The following is a 17,076-nucleotide window of genomic DNA, read 5'->3' as shown; positions in this document are numbered from 1 at the left end:
CAGGTATTTTTTTCCGTGACCCCACTTGAACGGATACAACCGACACTTGCTTTAATGAAAGTGGATGTGTCACAGTTTCTCCAAAAGTTGCCTACTGGCGGTCCAAAATCTGCTGTTTTCTCAAGCTGCGGCGTACGTGGAGCGGTAATAAATATTTATCTCCTAATAGCATCACTGCATTTTCAAAGAGAATGATGGATTCCCTTGTCTTTGGCCACCTTGAAAAGCCCGCCTCATGAATATTTAACACGCTCCTCCAAACAATTTTCACATTTTGTCATTGTCAATGATGCATGCCATTAAACTTTCCACAAGCCTCGCGGATGCACATGCGGGAGTACGCATTTAGAAAGGAAACCCCAATGTTGTGTTTCTGGAAAGCATTATTTTCATAAAAAACCTGCGCTCGAATGAGCAGAGGAGCTTAATTTAGCATCTACTGTATGTTACAGTACATCAGTGACTTTTTCTTCACTTCTGCCCTCAAGACATTTTTTAACATGTGACCTTTGCTTTAATATCTGAACACAAATTACAACCATTTATGTGTGAATTGATTGTTTCTTTTCAAGTAAAGAGCGACACAGTGGCTCAGTGGTTAGCACTGTCGCCTCACAGCAAAAGGTTGCTGGTTCAAGTCCCAGCTGGACCAATAGGCATTTCTGTGTGGAGTTTGTATGTTCTCCCCATGTTTGCGTGTGTTTCTACTGGGTGCTTCGGTTTCCCCTGCAGTCCAAAGACATGGCAAAAACAAGACACAAAGACAAGCTTTAAGTGAATTTGATTAACTAAATTGGCTGTAGTGTATAAGTAAATGTGAGTGTGTATGGGTGTTTTCCAGTTCTGGGTTATGGCTGGAAGGACATCCACTGCATAAAACATATGCCAAAATAGTTGGTGGTTGTTTCCACTGTGGTGACCCCTGATAAATAAGGGACTAAGCTGAAGGAAAATTAATGAATGTTAAACTCACAAGTTTATTTTTATTAACTAATATTAAGATGTCAATCTTGGTGTTTTTTTTTTTTTTTTTTTTTTACACACATTTTGTGTTTATTAATGTTTATATTTTACATACTACACTTTATACTATAATTTTAATGGACATTTCAAAGTATAGCTTTGGGCTGGAGGGAGTCTGGTTAGGGAACCACAGGATTTCATCTCTGTTATTCGCAGACGATGTCGTTCTGTTGGCTTCTTCGAACATGGACCTTCAGCATGCCCTGGGGCGGTTTGCTGCAGAGCGTGCACGGCTGTAATGAGAATCAGCACCTCCAAGTCTGAGGCCATGGTGCTCCACCGGAAAAAGGTGGTTTGCCATCTCCAGGTCGGAGGAAAGTCTTTACCCCAGGTGGAGGAGTTTGAAGAGGGGGGCGGGGCTTGGCTAAGGTGGATGGGGCTATCCGCTTGTTAAGTGTGACGTCACGCGAAGCGGCTTCCGGGTCCAAGCGCTCTATTTAACTGAATGGGGAGACTCATGAAAAGGTAATAATAAACGTTTACAAAGCGATTTAAGGCTTTCGAAAATCACGATCGCAGTATATATGTCCATGCCTAATATCCGATGGCCAGAAAGTGATTAATTTTTTATAAATTGTTAAAATTTGGGTATTTGGTATGCAGCAAGCCCAGAGATTGTTGTGTACACTATGATTTTATATAACATTAACTTTAATGTGTGATAGGAATAAAACGTGATCATAAACGAATGATTTCTCCACTCAAATGAGTGGCAGCTTGGACCCGGAAACAGTATTACATACGTCACAAACACGTCACCACTTAACAAGCGGATGTCGGGTATGAAAGTGAAGGGAGGCTGGAGGGCTTGGGGGGGATGAGGTTGTCGCAGAAGGCGACAGAAGGATGTTTAGTTTTGTTGGAAGTTTGTTGCAGTTTGTAAGAATAACTCTGGGGGCCAAAAAGGCCATGGACCCTTAGATTCATCCTACCACTGCCCTACACCTCCCACCCCAACAACACACACCCAATGACCATGTAACTAAGTCAAACAACTGTTGAAACAACATGAAAGAATTATGTTCACTTATTTGTTTTTTTTCCAAATAGTGGATTGAACATAAAACATTTAAGTTGTCCCAAAAAAACTCAGTTGCTATTTTTATATAAGTGTATTTACAAATATATATGTACATTTTAAATAAGTAGTTTGAATAAAGGGGCATCACGGTAGCACAGTGGGTAGCACTTTCCTCTCACAGCAAAAAGGTTGCTGGTTCGAGCCTCAGCTGGGTCAGTTGGCATTTCAGTGTGGATAATACTGGCGCTGTGGATTGTCCTGTGGCTGCAGTCGTGTCATCCAAGGGGATGCTGCACACTGGTGGTGGTGTGGAGAGATAAATGTGCTATATACTGTAAAAACACATTTCATTACAATTAAAGCTTAAATGTATCAATAAGTACATAAAAAATTAAGCAATTTTTGTACTTCGTAGTCAGTTTAATAAACAGGACTTTGTTCTGTTACTGGGGTTATATTTATTGCCGTATCTGTACTTTTACTTGAATGTTTGATTTGTGTCCTGCATCCACTGCTGCTGTGAATGCATGTTTCAGAACACTCGGTCGGCAAGTTGTGCAATATCACATTTTGCACATCCATTTGTACAGCTTTTTTTTTCTTCCCTTTTTTTTTTTGCCACAGGACCAGAAGAGAGATGCTTTTTTGTACAAAAGCCACATTGATAAAGCCAAGCCTCCCTCACCCAGAGCAGCTGTCCCCCAAATTACCTCTCTGGTGCGTTAGCAAGAGGTCTTTGGCAGATTCCATCATTGGCACTGACAGAAACACCATGGTAACCCAGCCAGAGGGGAAACCATGCAGAAAAATATGGAAATTGCCACTTAAAGCCGTCCATTGGCCCCCTTGTCAGCATTCGGGCCTCTGCACTTTCGCATTGTCTAGCGCTTGTATCTGTTTGTCCATCGTCCAGAGACAGCACTCAAATCCACTCCAGGCGCTTTCTGTGACGTCGCAGTCAGGCACGAAAAAAAACGCCCAAGAGTGTTTTGACAACCTTATTGCAGCGGTCATCGGCGGAGAGAGATGGGGGTCTGAATGAGGGCCCGGCAAACAACTTATCTTAGCAGAACAGACAGCTTGTTTTTTTTTTAAAGAGAGAAAAGGGTGGTGAGGTGTTTTATGACAGCTGGGTGAATCCCTAACATCAGGAGTTTATTGGCATGCTGGTTACAATGATATTAATGATTTCAGTCTGTGATTTAATTAAAGGAACACTCCGCTTTTTTTGAAAAATAGCGCATTTTATGAGTACCCAAGATTTAAACAGTTGAGTTTTACCATTTTTGAATCCATTCAGGCAATGTAAAAGTCTTTTGGGAGCACTTTTAGCTTAGCTTAGCATAAATCATTGGATCAGATTAGACCATTCGCGCTCAAAACAATTAAATGGAGGAAGGATCTTTACTGCCGTACTATGACTGCAGCAGGTGCAATGGCATTATAGAGCACTGTTACCTATCTAGCTGGGGACTCTTTTAAGGTGCTGCTGAATATCATTGTGCCTGTTGCAGCCATGGTACAGCAGCAAAGTTCCTCCAGCAAAGAAAATAGCAAGTTTTCATTTTCCATTGGCCTGGGTAAATGATGTAACTACACAAATGTCAAGCTCAACATAGAAAAATTACCTTTTTTTTTTTTTAATTAGCGAGATGCTAATGATATAATCCAATTCAAAGATGTATGCTAAGCTTATTGAGGAATTTCTGATGGTCGCAATACTTTCAGTTGAATGCTTATTTGGATAGCTTCTTTATTATTCTTTATGTTTTATTTTATGCCATTACCTAATTATCATCCTATATATGTTGCATATTATCATCCCTAGTATGTTTGACCTTTATTTTTTATGAAGAAGCCATGTTCAAGCAGACTGTAGTCTGATGAGAAATGCAAAGACACTGTGCAAACACAGCCAGAAACAGGAACAGAATTAAAAGAGCAGGGTGTGTAAGTAATGTAATATGAACAGATGTATGGAAGTAAGGTTGGCTAAGGTGGATGGGGCTATCCGCTTGTTAAGTGTGACGTCACACGAAGCGGCTTCCGGGTCCAAGCGCTCTATTCAACTGAATGGGGAGACTCAAGGGCACTTGTGTTCTGTTTAATGTGTGACTCATGCTCGTGCACACCTGCACATTCAGACATGCACCCATGCTAAACTATCCCAAAAACTACCCATGTGAACTTCAGCTGAACTTACGGTTGACAACTCGATGTACAGTGAAGTTGAGTATTGTTTCGGCTAAATTGCCACATTTGAAGCAGGAAGGAAAGATCTTAACTGGTCATGGGTAGGATCCTTAAAAACCTATATACAGACAGACCGACAGACAGACAGACGAATGGATGGATGGATGGATAGATAGATAGATAGATAGATAGAGAGAGAGAGAGAGAGAGAGAGAGAGAGAGAGAGAGAGAGAGAGAGAGAGAGAGATTGAGCTCCAATGTGTCATGGCAGCAAAAACTGTCGATAAATCTTCTCACTAAAAATTATAAAAATTCTCACTGGCTGGCTTACAACGAAAAGTCTCATCAAAATGCGGTTTAAGATTCAATACTTGTTTGTATTTTCCCCATGTAAATTTTAAAAGATGTCCACTTTGCTTAGAGATAAACAACATGACACTAAAAGCTGATTGAATTAATAGATGATGAAAGGGAAAGGGCGTCGCAGTGGGTAGCACGTTCGCCTCACAGCAAGAAGGTCGCTGAGTTGCTGGTTCGAACCTCGGCTCAGTTGGCGTTTCTGTGTGGAGTTTGCATGTTCTCCCTGTGTTCGCGTGGGTTTCCTCCGGGTGCTCCGGTTTCCCCCACAGTCCAAAGACATGTGGTACAGGTGAATTGGATAGGCTAAATTATCCATAGTGTGCGTGTGTGTGTGAATGACTGTGTGTGGATGTTTCCCAGAGATGGGTTGCGGCTGGAAGGGCATCCGCTGCGTAAAAACTTGCTGGATAAGTTAGCGGTTCATTCCGCTGTGGCGACCCCGGATTAATAAAGGGACTAAGCCGACAAGAAAATGAATGAATGAAAGGGAAAAAAGAAAACCTGAATTGAATTTATGATCTGAAGGACCTAAGGGACCCACTGGTGATCAGGTTTTGGCGAAAACAAGCCACTTTTGAAGCTCCTAACCCTAATTTAAATAATATAAATGAAGACACAGATTAAATAAGTTAAGATTAACAATCAGGCCAAGAATATATTAATGCTGCTTCCAAGAAATGAAATATTATCTTGGGAAAAAATAATGAGTAGGACATTTTCGCAAAATTAACAGCAGAGGACAGACAGATATCTTTACATGGACCAACTTCAGCTATGGAAATGCATTTGTCAGGGGTCATATTTATGAGTATTATCAACTGTTCTATCCTAATTACTGGCATCATCACGGGCCATTGCTGCAGTGCGGTGCCCTCAAACACCATCCGTCTGTCCTGTGACACCGCGGATAATTTTGATATAGCACATAATGAGCGAAACAGGAGAAAAAAAAGGGAAGCAAGGCCAGCTTGAACAGTGCAAACAGATAAACGGAGAGCATAATGGCAGGAAGCCGGCTCCAAAAAAAGGTCCCCTATGTTTGTATGTAATGCAATCTAATAATTAGGATCAAATTCCATTAACAGAGCCCTGTATTCAGCAAAAATTCTGCTTCATTAGAGTGAACGAGCAGCCTATACACCCCTCCTAAACCAGAACGAGCACCCACACGCATTTTGTTTGCATGCCCTCCTGCATGCCCGCAATGCACTGAAACTGGCAGGTATAAATTTTGCCTCGTGCATCTCCCAGCAGCCTAATTACCATGCTAATGAACAACTAAAAGCTGCAAATTAGGAAGGGAGTAGCATCGGGGCTGTACCACTCTTTGCCTCCCAGTATCACCCGGTAGAAACAAACACCACACATTTTTTAAAAAGTACCAGGTTATTTTAAGGTAACGCTAATATTTTTAATGAACTGAAGGATCTAAGGGTTCAACCGGTGATCGGGTTTTAGCAACAAAAAAAACATAAGCCACAGCTGAAACGCTCAAATCTAATCAGAATGGTATAGTCCAGACTGGCTAAGACAAAGATTAATTACATCAAGATCAAGGATCAGGCCAAAGATGTGCTTATCGAAACGGAGCGCACGCAGAGTCACGACTGATAGCTGTAAACAGAAATGTAAACAGGTTCTTATTTATCGCCACAGTTTATTTACTGCTGATCTAATATCTCTCTACGGAGTTTCTGTCGAAAAGTAATTAGCATTTCATGCTTTCTCACAGTCAGGGAACCGGCAAACATCAACAGAGAGGCAGGCTTAAGTGCACCCTGCCACGGACTTTCACTTTTATGTTACCAATGCATCAAAACCGCTGAGAGGAAAAAAAAATAAGAGCATGATGTCAACTGAAATACCAGTTAACCATGTTTCTTACTTTGCTGCACACAACTAGAGGGTTAACGACTAATCTGTGTCTAATTGCAAACATTTATTTTTACACATAATTAATCATCAGTTCCATACTTACATGTAATTGCAGAGCAAGGCTGCTAATGTGGGTCACCTGTTAATCTCGTTATTTACTCATTCACCGTTGATTATGTTTTGTTCACACTGGGGTCAGCATAATTAAGCTGAACAGGTAGTTAATTTAATTGAATAATAATTTTCTGTAATTCTCTATCATTTTTTTTTTTTTGGGCTTCTTTGGGCGGTAGAAGAAAACTTCCTGCTTGAACTCAATTATATCTGTACGTTGGACATTGTCTATGGATAACGCATGCAAATGTAGGTTAAACATTTAGCTTTATATATTTATTTTAATATTTATATATATATATATATATATATATATATATATATATATATATATATATATATATATATATATATATATATATATATATATTCTTTGGAAGAAATCAGCCTCAGAAGGCTTAAAAACACAACATGGGGAACTTAAATTAGTAGAGACTACTAAAATAGTCAGCTAACATTTTATTAAGATGAATAATCATTAATACATATGAAATATTAAAGATGTCTTCCTAAATATACTTTTTGCCTCAAAAGAAAAATTCAACTCAAACATGTTTTGGATGGGAATTTAACATCTTATTATATTCTGCACTATTAAAAATCTGTAAAATAACAATTTTCCATTTATTTAATTATGCTTTATAATTGCATCGTGGGACCTTGATCTTTCCTCCAACACATTTTGGTGTTATAAAGTTTAAAAATGTGTCTGTTAAATAGTTCAATGTGATATATCATCTGGTTAGGTGTTGTAGTTTACAATACAAAAACCTAGTAATAAACTGCCAGTACGTTTTCTGTTATTTTGCAGACTTACAGCAGGGAAAATAAGTATTGAACGTGTCATGTTTTTTTTTCAGGTGAATAATATTTCTAAAGAAGCTGTTAAGATGAAATTGAACCAAATTTAGGTAAAAACCCAAACAATACAAAGATAAAAACAAAACAAACAAAAAACAATCTGAAAAAAATGTGTAAAATGTAATGTGTAATAACAATGGAATGACACAAGAAGAAAGTACTGAACTACCGAAACATCTAATACTTTATAAAAAAAATTGTAATGATGGCAGTTTAAGTCACATGCATTGCTCAGGTGTGAGTTTTTTAGACTTCAACACAGTGTAAAAATTTTGATGGGTCTTTTGGTCTTAAATCTGATCCTTTTTTGTATTTTCTATCGGATTCAGATCAGGTGATTGGCTGGGCCATTCTACAGCTTGATTTTCTTTCTCTGAAAGCATTTGAGAGTTTCCTTGGCTGTGTTTTGGATAATTGTCTTGCTGAAATGTCCACTATGGTTTAATCTTAATCATCCTAATAATATAGATGTTGGACTGAAGCAGCTAATATTCATTTACACTAACAAAAGGCAGAGGGTTGCTGAGAAATACTGAGAGATTTCAGCTACAGTCTGGGCTTTCACTGCCTTTCTACACCTCCCTTTCTTCATGTGTTCAATGCTTTTTCCCCTACATCATTTCATTTAATTACGCATAGCTTTATTTGTAAACTAGTTCGATCTTTTTTCTTTTCATATCTGGATTTATTTGGATTTCAAGTTAACGGCACCTTTAGAAATATGTTTTCTGATAAAAATGGTGACGTGTTCGATACTTATTTTCCCTGCTATATTTTATTTATTATACAATATATTGTTTCAAACAACTTTAGTAAGTTTTTATCATCAAAAGTCGACAGAGCAGAGATCATCATCCCATAATACAGTTCACCAAAAACTGCAGATCATAAAATACAGAACCTGTTAATTAATGGATATTTTTTATAGTGTGTTTATACACTACATTTCAGAGGTCTGGGTCAGATGCAATTTTTCTAATATATTTTTCTCACCAAAGCTGCAATTATTTGATCAAAAGTAGAAAAAAACAACTGACTTTGTAAATAATATGTTACTTTTTTTCATTCATTTATTTTCCTTCAGCTTAGTCCCTTTATTCATCAGGGGTCGCCACTGGGGATTGAACTGCCAACTTATCGAGCATACGTTTTACACAGCGGATGCCCTTCCAGCTTCAACCCATCACTGGGAAACACCCATGCACACTCACCTACACTACAGCCAATTTAGTTTATTTAATTCACCTGTAGCGCATGTCTTTGGACTGTGGGGGAAACCAGAGCACCCAGAGGAAAGCCACATAACACAGGGACATGGAACATGGAAACTCAGAAATGCCAACTGGCCCAGCCAGGACTCGAACCAGCAAACTTATATTGCTTTTTTATATTTTAATATATATATATATATATATATATATATATATATATATATATATATATATATATATATATATATATATATTTATTTATTTATTTATTTATGAATTCATGTATAGGGCGATGTGGTGGTGCAGTAGGTTCCCCCCACAAGTCCAAAGACATGCGGTACAGGTGAACTGGGCAAGCTAAAATTGTCCCTAGTGTATGTGTGTGAATGAGAGTGTATGGGTGTTTCCCAGTGATGGGATGCAGCTGGAAGAGTATCCGAATGCGTAAAAAATATGCTGGATAAGTTGGTGGTTCATTCCGCTGTGGGAACCCCAGAATAATAAAGAGACTAAACCGAGAAGAAAATGAATGGATGAATGAATTCATGTATGATTATCAGTAGTGCTTATCTGTTCACAGTGGTACCTACTGTAAGTGGTTTTTGTGTGTAGCGCTTGATTTAAATACCTTTACCTCCAGTCATTGAGCCATGATCATAAAGCCTTTCTATACTGCTCACAAATGACTTCAAGATGTTGTTTCAACTGATCCAAGGTAAATATCCACTTGATTAAGTGCTCCTTTTTCTGCAAATACTCAGAAAAAAATCTATAAAAAAGGGAAATATTTTAGGTTAGATTCATGTTCTGAAAGACTTCTTCTAACATACAGTTGAAATCAAAAATATTATTTATTTTTGTCTGTTTAAAATATTTGCCAAATTATGTTTAACAGAGCAAAGGAATTGTTCACAGTATTTCCTATAATATTTTTCCTTTAAGGTCAATCGCCAACTTATCCAGCACGTTTTTACGCAGCGGATGCCCTTCCAGCCGCAACCCATCCCTGGGAAACATCCACACACACACTCATTCACACTCATACACTACGGACAATTTATCCAACCCAATTCACCTGTACCGCATGTCTTTGGACTGTGGGGGAAACTGGAGCACCCAGAGGAATCCCACGCGAACGCAGGGAGAACATGCAAACTCCACACAGAAAAGCCAACTGACCCACCCGAGGCTTGAACCAGTGACCTTCTTGCTGTGAGGCGACAGCACTACCTACTGCGCCGCTCAGTTATAAATCATCTGATTGGATAATCGATTATGGGCTGATGCTGGAACAGCTGAGAACAATCATAAGCATGTGATCCTCTCAAAATTAGTTTATAACTAAACTTCACTTTGTGGCTAAGAAAATAATTATTTATCTATTTATTTTTGGTGTGGCCAGAGATATTTTTTTTGGTAAATCCTTAGTGATGAGCCCTGAAAAGTGATGTGAAATAAAACTAATTGCAATGCTATGCTATAAAATAAAAAGTTATTTGCTCATGCACATTATGCAAGCTCATACAAAACAAAAAAAGTTAAATGAATGAGGAGGCATGTGGACATAACACAAAGTCTAAATCAAGTCATTTTGGCTTGCCAAAGTCAAATTTATGCGTATAAAATATATTTTCCCAGCAACAAAATTGTGGCTAGTGAAAATGGCGAGTGGCTAGTAATGTTGGAAAACTGCTAGCCACAGTCGCTGGTGATTAAAAAAGTAAATGTCAAGCCCTGATCTTGAAAAACATCTAGTAGAATATTATGTTCTGTCATTATGGCAAAGATAAAAGCAAAAAGTTTAAAAAAAAAAAGTTTTTAATACTATTGTTTAGAAATGTGTTGAAAAAAAGTTACAGGACGGCTAATAATTCAGGAGGGCTGATAATTCTGACTTCAACTGTATACAATAAACCACAAACAAAATATCTCAGACACCAAAACTGGAAACCTCACATGACTCCTTTTGATTGGCAAACTTCACCGCGCTCAACATTACACGAGCGATGTAATCTCTCTCACGCACACATCAGCTAAGCAGCAGGAATACAGCTTTCGTCGGATAAACGTCAAAACAGACAGAAAAATGTGAGCGCATGCAAATTCGCATCAGTCTCGTCGCTCAGGCTGATCCGTACACGATTTACAGGGTGATTCAAGCAGCGCGATGCTCACAGCGAATTACGCTGACAGAGATTCAAAGAAAACAACTGTAATCCGTGTACGGCGTCGCACTGTATTTGTGCCGGAGCATGTGAAACACAAGACGTTCCTGTAAAACCGTTTTGAAGGTGCAGCAGTTTCCTTAAGAACAAAAACCCTACTCTGTTTGTCTGCAGCGACCAATGTTTTGTATCTTGTTTACAGCATGGAATTAAAAAAAATTGCTCATTTGAAATCAGCAGCGGAGACGCGGCCTCACTGTCACTCAAGTGCCAAGTCCCCCAGCAGACTCAATTACAAGTGTATTTGCATATGTTCACGTTTCACGGAAGTGGGATGAGAGAGGGTTACCTTCATCTCTCTTGAGGAAAACCGTGTGCTGGAAAATGGAAAAGAGACTGTTAATGTAAAGTAGCACGATTCCCCTCCATGATCTGGATGAACCATGTTGCTTTGGTGTCAATTACTTGTTGAGCCCTTGAGTCAATTAACTTGACTGCGACCATTCAAAACATACAGTTGAAGTCAGAACTATTAGCCCTTCTGAATTATTCATCCCCTGTATATTTATGTTTAACGGAGAGGAGATTTTCTTAACACATTTCTAACTTCTAATAGCTGATTTATTTTATCTTTGCTATGATGATGGTTCATAATATTTTATTAGATATTTTAAAGACACTAGTATCAAAGTCCCTTTAAGAAAAGTAATTTCACTGTGCAGTCATCTTTGAAAAGCCTCTTGGGCAGAATGCTCGGGAATTCTGTCTGAATGGAGAAACGTCAAATTCTCCAAAACTGTTTGCCAAGCTTATGATTATATTACATATTCGCAATCAACAATAAAATTTAACAACAACTCATAGGTTTCATTTCTAAACATTCGAAGCAAACAAAATCAGCATTTTTTCAGGCTGCCCAAGCAAATGTGCATGCGCACTCAGTAGGGAACGAGATCATGACACCAACCTCATTTAAGGCTGTTCTACACGTTTGCTGCATGCCAATTCACGTACTATCTGTCCTAAATAGTATTTGAAAATAGAATTAGTATGTCCCAAATTGTAGTATGTTGAAAAGTGTATGTCAAAGCTTCCTGGATGGTTTACTATTTCCGCATCCATGATATTGCCCACAATACATTCAGAGTTGGACGTGAATTTGATTAATACTACAAACGCGGGTGAAAAGTGTAAATAAACTACAAACATGATGGACGAGCGACACCAACTGTCAAGTAGAGAGGCTTCAGTAAGTTTTTTTCACTGTTAATTAATATCTAGGCCACTGGGAAATATTTAAATAGCGTTTTCTGTGTTATATTTCATCTGCAACAACAATACTTAACCTTTATAAAGACGTGTTTGGACATTACGTCTGAATGCATAATTATCCTGAGGAGATTTCTCTGCATTAAAGACTACGATTACACTAATACGTTTTAGTTTGAAAACGGATATGTTTTGCTACGGTTACCAATCCGTCTACACTACACTGAAGTTTTTGAGCCTTTTTAAAAACGCTGAAGAGGCTGTTTTCATTCTAAAATGCTGCTGCTCCGTCTCAGTGTGGATGGGGGAAAACAGAGACATCTAAAAACGGAGGCGGGGCTGCAGATATTCGCCTCTCTGACTGGGACTTTTTCCACAATATTAGGTAGCCTACACACAGTTCAGTCCTGCATCCTCTCCTTTAAAGTTCAGACTTCGCAAGTTTGATATGGAAAACAAATGCCAGAGGACACATCAGGTAAATCTTCAAAAGGAACAGTGTACTTTATAACCTTATTCACATCACCCTGGATATGCTGTTTAAATTTCTTAACAATAAAATAAAAACATGATTTAAAGAACTGGGATTTTCATTTAGATATTAGCAACTTAACAGACAGCAGAAATGTTAAGGCACTGTGTAGCTACACACACACACACACACACACACACACACACACACACACACACACACACACACACACACACACACACACACACACACACACACACACACACACACACACACACACACATATATATATATATATATATATATATATATATATATATATATATATATATATATAATAAAACAAATAACACTTTCTCCAGAAGAAAGAAATATATGAAATACTTTGCAAAATTCCTTGCTCTGTTAAACATCATATGGGAAATATTTGAAAAAGAGACAAAAAAAAATTCAAAGTAGGGCGAATAATTTTGACTTCAACTGAACAAAGTGTCTCACATCTCAAAAGGCCTGCTTATTAGTAGCACTGTTGGATCATGTTAGTTAGAGAATTCTACCATTTACATGCGCTGAGAAATCTGTATGTGTGTGTGTATTGTGGCGCTCGTGGATCAATACAATTCCTTTACGCCCATATCTCATTGTCATAGCAGCTCAGCCAACTGTGTAAGTCACCAAACTGTGCGATTTCAACTCAAGAGTTAGACTGAATTTGATTTACAGTGCCTAAATGCACAAACCCTGGGGAGAGTATTTAAGTTTGGGGAGAACTTAAATAAATGAAGTTCAGAAAGCTTTGATTTGGTTAAAAACTAAAAGGCCTGTTGATGATGATAATTACTCTGGTTAGCTTTTTGAACTTATTAAGATTGTAATGTGATTTAACATTATACTTTAACAGTAGCTTACAATGATTTAACTTTTTTCCCATCACCTGGGTGAAAACCCATTGTGGTTGAATGTAAGGTAAAAGCACAGTTAGCTTAGCTTAAAGGAGAAATTCACCCAAAAGTAAAAATTACTTTATAATTTATTTAAGCAGTTGTACACTTTTATGAATTGTTCATCTGTTGAACACAAACAAGAGCCTCAAATGAATGTTGGGGAAAAGCAGCCATTGACGCCCGTAGTAGAAACTAATAAAAGAAGGCTGCTGGCTGTTTTTTGCAACGTTCTTTACCTGTTTAGAACAATAGGGTATATGCCGAGCTAATGCTGTTCCCATGCTGATACACTTCCGGTGACCTGTTATTGTGAACTTTTTCTCATTTTATACGTTCCTTATACAGCATCGATGTTGTAATGTCATTAAAATACATTCAGTTAAATAAACTTTAGCATTTATTTAGTTGCTCAAGCATAAAACGAGACAAAAGGCCGTTTACTCGCACGCGCCCGTCAAAATCGGCAGGTTAACGCCGCTCCATTGAATTTACTGGGGTAAAATAAATGCTCATATAATAAAGATATGGCGGGGGAAATGTAATTTAATGCAGTGCTTCTTGTACAATTTGAGACCCACTTTAAATCGGATATCACTCAGCCAGTGGAGATTTTTAAAGAAAACAGACCTTAAACGCACCGGATTTTGCATTGCCATTCAATTCGCCAGAAACACTTAACCCAGGTTAATGGCAAATTAAAAGTCCTATTAGCATGCTTCGGCATATACCCCATTAGAGAAGGGCTGGGGAAAGTCTGGCCTCCGGGCCGTATGGGTAAACCGGAGCACCCAGAGGAAACCCACATCAACACGGGCAGAACATGCAAACTCCACACAGAAATGCCAACTGACCCAGCCAAAGCTTGAGTCAATGACCTTCTTGCTGTGAGGCGACAGCACTACCTACCGCGCCACCGTGCTGCCCAGTTTCATGCTGCTAGCGGTAATTAAATCTCACACTTAACTTTAAGTAAACAAGCCCCCTTTTAAGTGGTATAAACATACTTTGACTAGTTTCAGTCCACACAAGACTGTACATTTTGGCCTTTGGTGATGTTAGCAACTACTCTGCACACGCCTCAAACAAGCCTCTAATGCAATTGTCCACTTTATGGCTTAGCGCTGAATCTTGCAGTGTAAGGAAAATTGTTCAGTTTATTGCCGGTCAGAGGTCAGCGTCAGTCATATTTTGTTTGGCAGTTTGTGCTAACAGCTTTGTTGTGAAACGGCCAGAGGCCAAGCAAGAGTTCAGGGCCCTCATCGCAAAATTGTTTACTTGTACCAAAAAAAAAAAAGGTAGATGGATAAAACCTCAGGATTTCAGAGCAGTCAAGCTAGAACAATGTGCTATGTTTAGCTGAACTTTGAACAGAATAAGTGCATTTATTGAAGAATCCAGTACATACTGCTTGTTAAATAACTTACTTAGAGGTAAACATTTTACAACTCACCTAGAGTTAAACAGACTTTTACCATCTCTGGGTCTGGCGCTAGCACTTTTAGCTTATCTTAGCATTTATTGAATCAGATTAGACCAGTAGCATCTTACTAAAAAAGTGTAGTTATAGTAGCATATCATTAATACTTATAGTATCATGTACTAAGACCGACAGAAAATTAAAAGTTGCAATATTCTTGGCCAATATGATTAGGGAACTATATCCTCATTCTGGCATATATGATATATATACAGTTGAAGTCAGAATTATATATATTTATATATATTTATATAATATAATTTTATATATATATATATATATATATATATATATATATATATATATATATATATATATATATATATATATATATAAATATATATATATATATATATATATATATATATATATATATATATATATATATATATATATATATATATATATATATATATATATACAGGGCTTAACATTAATTAACTTTTGACCACCTGCCAATGTGACTAGTAGTTTTCCAACATTACTAGCCACTCACAATTTTCACTAGCCACAATTTTATTGTTGGGAAAATATCTATTTATACACATAAATATGACTTTGACATGCAAAAATTACTTGATTTAGAGTTTGCGTTATCTCTACATGCCTCCTCATTCATTTCACTTTTTGTGTGTCGTATATAAGCTTGCTCAATAATCATGAGCAAATGGGTCAGGGTTTCATATATTACAATTAGTTTTCATAATTTTCAGAGCCCAAAATGGAAGGATTTACCCAATTTATCTCTGACCACACCATAAATAAACAGTTAATTATTTCTTAGCCACACATTTTAAATGTGTGAAAACATGCAAAATATAGCTGAATACTAAATGTTTTATTTAACAAAACATATGCACAGTCATATGTCCTGGCTAAAGGTCCCAGATCACCAGTTAACTACACATAAATGGGGAGTTATTCTCCCATTAAAGCAATGTTATTGTAAAAAAAAAAAAGATAATTAAACCATATTAATGCAAAAGAAAGCAGGTAAAAAACATACTGTGTGATAATGAAAGGATAATCACACAGGCATGGTTAATGATAGACCCATAAATTATCTTTTCAAAGATTGGTTAAACTTAAAGCAACTGGCACTGCTTACAATAAGTCAACTCTGGAACTCTGGAAAGCAGCAAGACTGTAGCCTGTTGGTGCATGCTCCTCCCTTTTTGTTTAGTCCATTTGAAAGAGAATTGATCGCTGAGTTGTGTTTCTAGACACAGTTGCTTCACAAAAGGAAACGGGAGCGTGCACGCGTTATAAGCAGTCGCGCGCATCACCTCAGCTGTTAGCGCGAGTGATTATCCTCTCATCCGGTATTCTGCTTTGCTTGCGCGAAGTTGCGAACGCAATTATTTTTGTCAGTCTTTTTGCTTCTTGATCGTCTGTGCATGCATATTGGACCATCCTTATTGTCGAACCTTGCTTTTAAGAATTATTATCTGGGAAAATAATTTTATATATATATATATATATATATATATATATATATATATATATATATATATATATATATATATATATATATATATATATGTATATATATATATATATATATATATATATATATATATATATATATATATATATATGTATATATATATATATATATATATATATATATATATATATATATATATATATATATATATATATATATACACACATACATACAGTTATATACAACAGTTTTGTCTGGTTCTTGAATCTGATTGGCTGATAGCTGTGATATATTTAAGTAATATCAGCACCCGTACAGCCTTTTTACCCTTTGTGTATTACTCTGCCAACATACAGCCAGCAACAAGCAGACACTACAGTTTTAAAGTTTAAAAGATGCTTGCTCAGTTGTTTAACTCTCGGCTTATGATTTGACTCCAAAGCGGAAGTAGTTCTTCGTACAGAAGGGTGTTTGAGACTCTCCATGTTTGATTTTGTTTTTATATACACAATTATGCTGTCACACTGTTGTATAAACGCAATATGGGGGCACTAAGGCACTTAGCCTGCGGCCTCGCACACCTCCAACCAGTGCCGATATACAGCCATATCGCACTGCTACTCTTGTGATATTGCTCATATATA

The 17,076-nt window shown here is 37.4% G+C and overlaps 1 long non-coding RNA gene across 1 annotated transcript in view; it reads right to left on the bottom strand.

Annotated features, from left to right (window-relative positions):
* The window catches only part of LOC141380896 (uncharacterized), a 61,609-nt gene that overhangs the window by 378 nt on the left and 44,155 nt on the right, over positions 1-17,076 (bottom strand). The window lies entirely within an intron of this gene.

This window comes from Danio rerio, chromosome 25, assembly GCF_049306965.1.
Source record: "Danio rerio strain Tuebingen ecotype United States chromosome 25, GRCz12tu, whole genome shotgun sequence".
NCBI classification, from domain to species: Eukaryota; Metazoa; Chordata; class Actinopteri; order Cypriniformes; family Danionidae; genus Danio; species Danio rerio.
The sequence above is the reverse complement of the archived record's forward strand: the minus strand, read 5'-3'. Positions and strand labels throughout refer to the sequence as shown.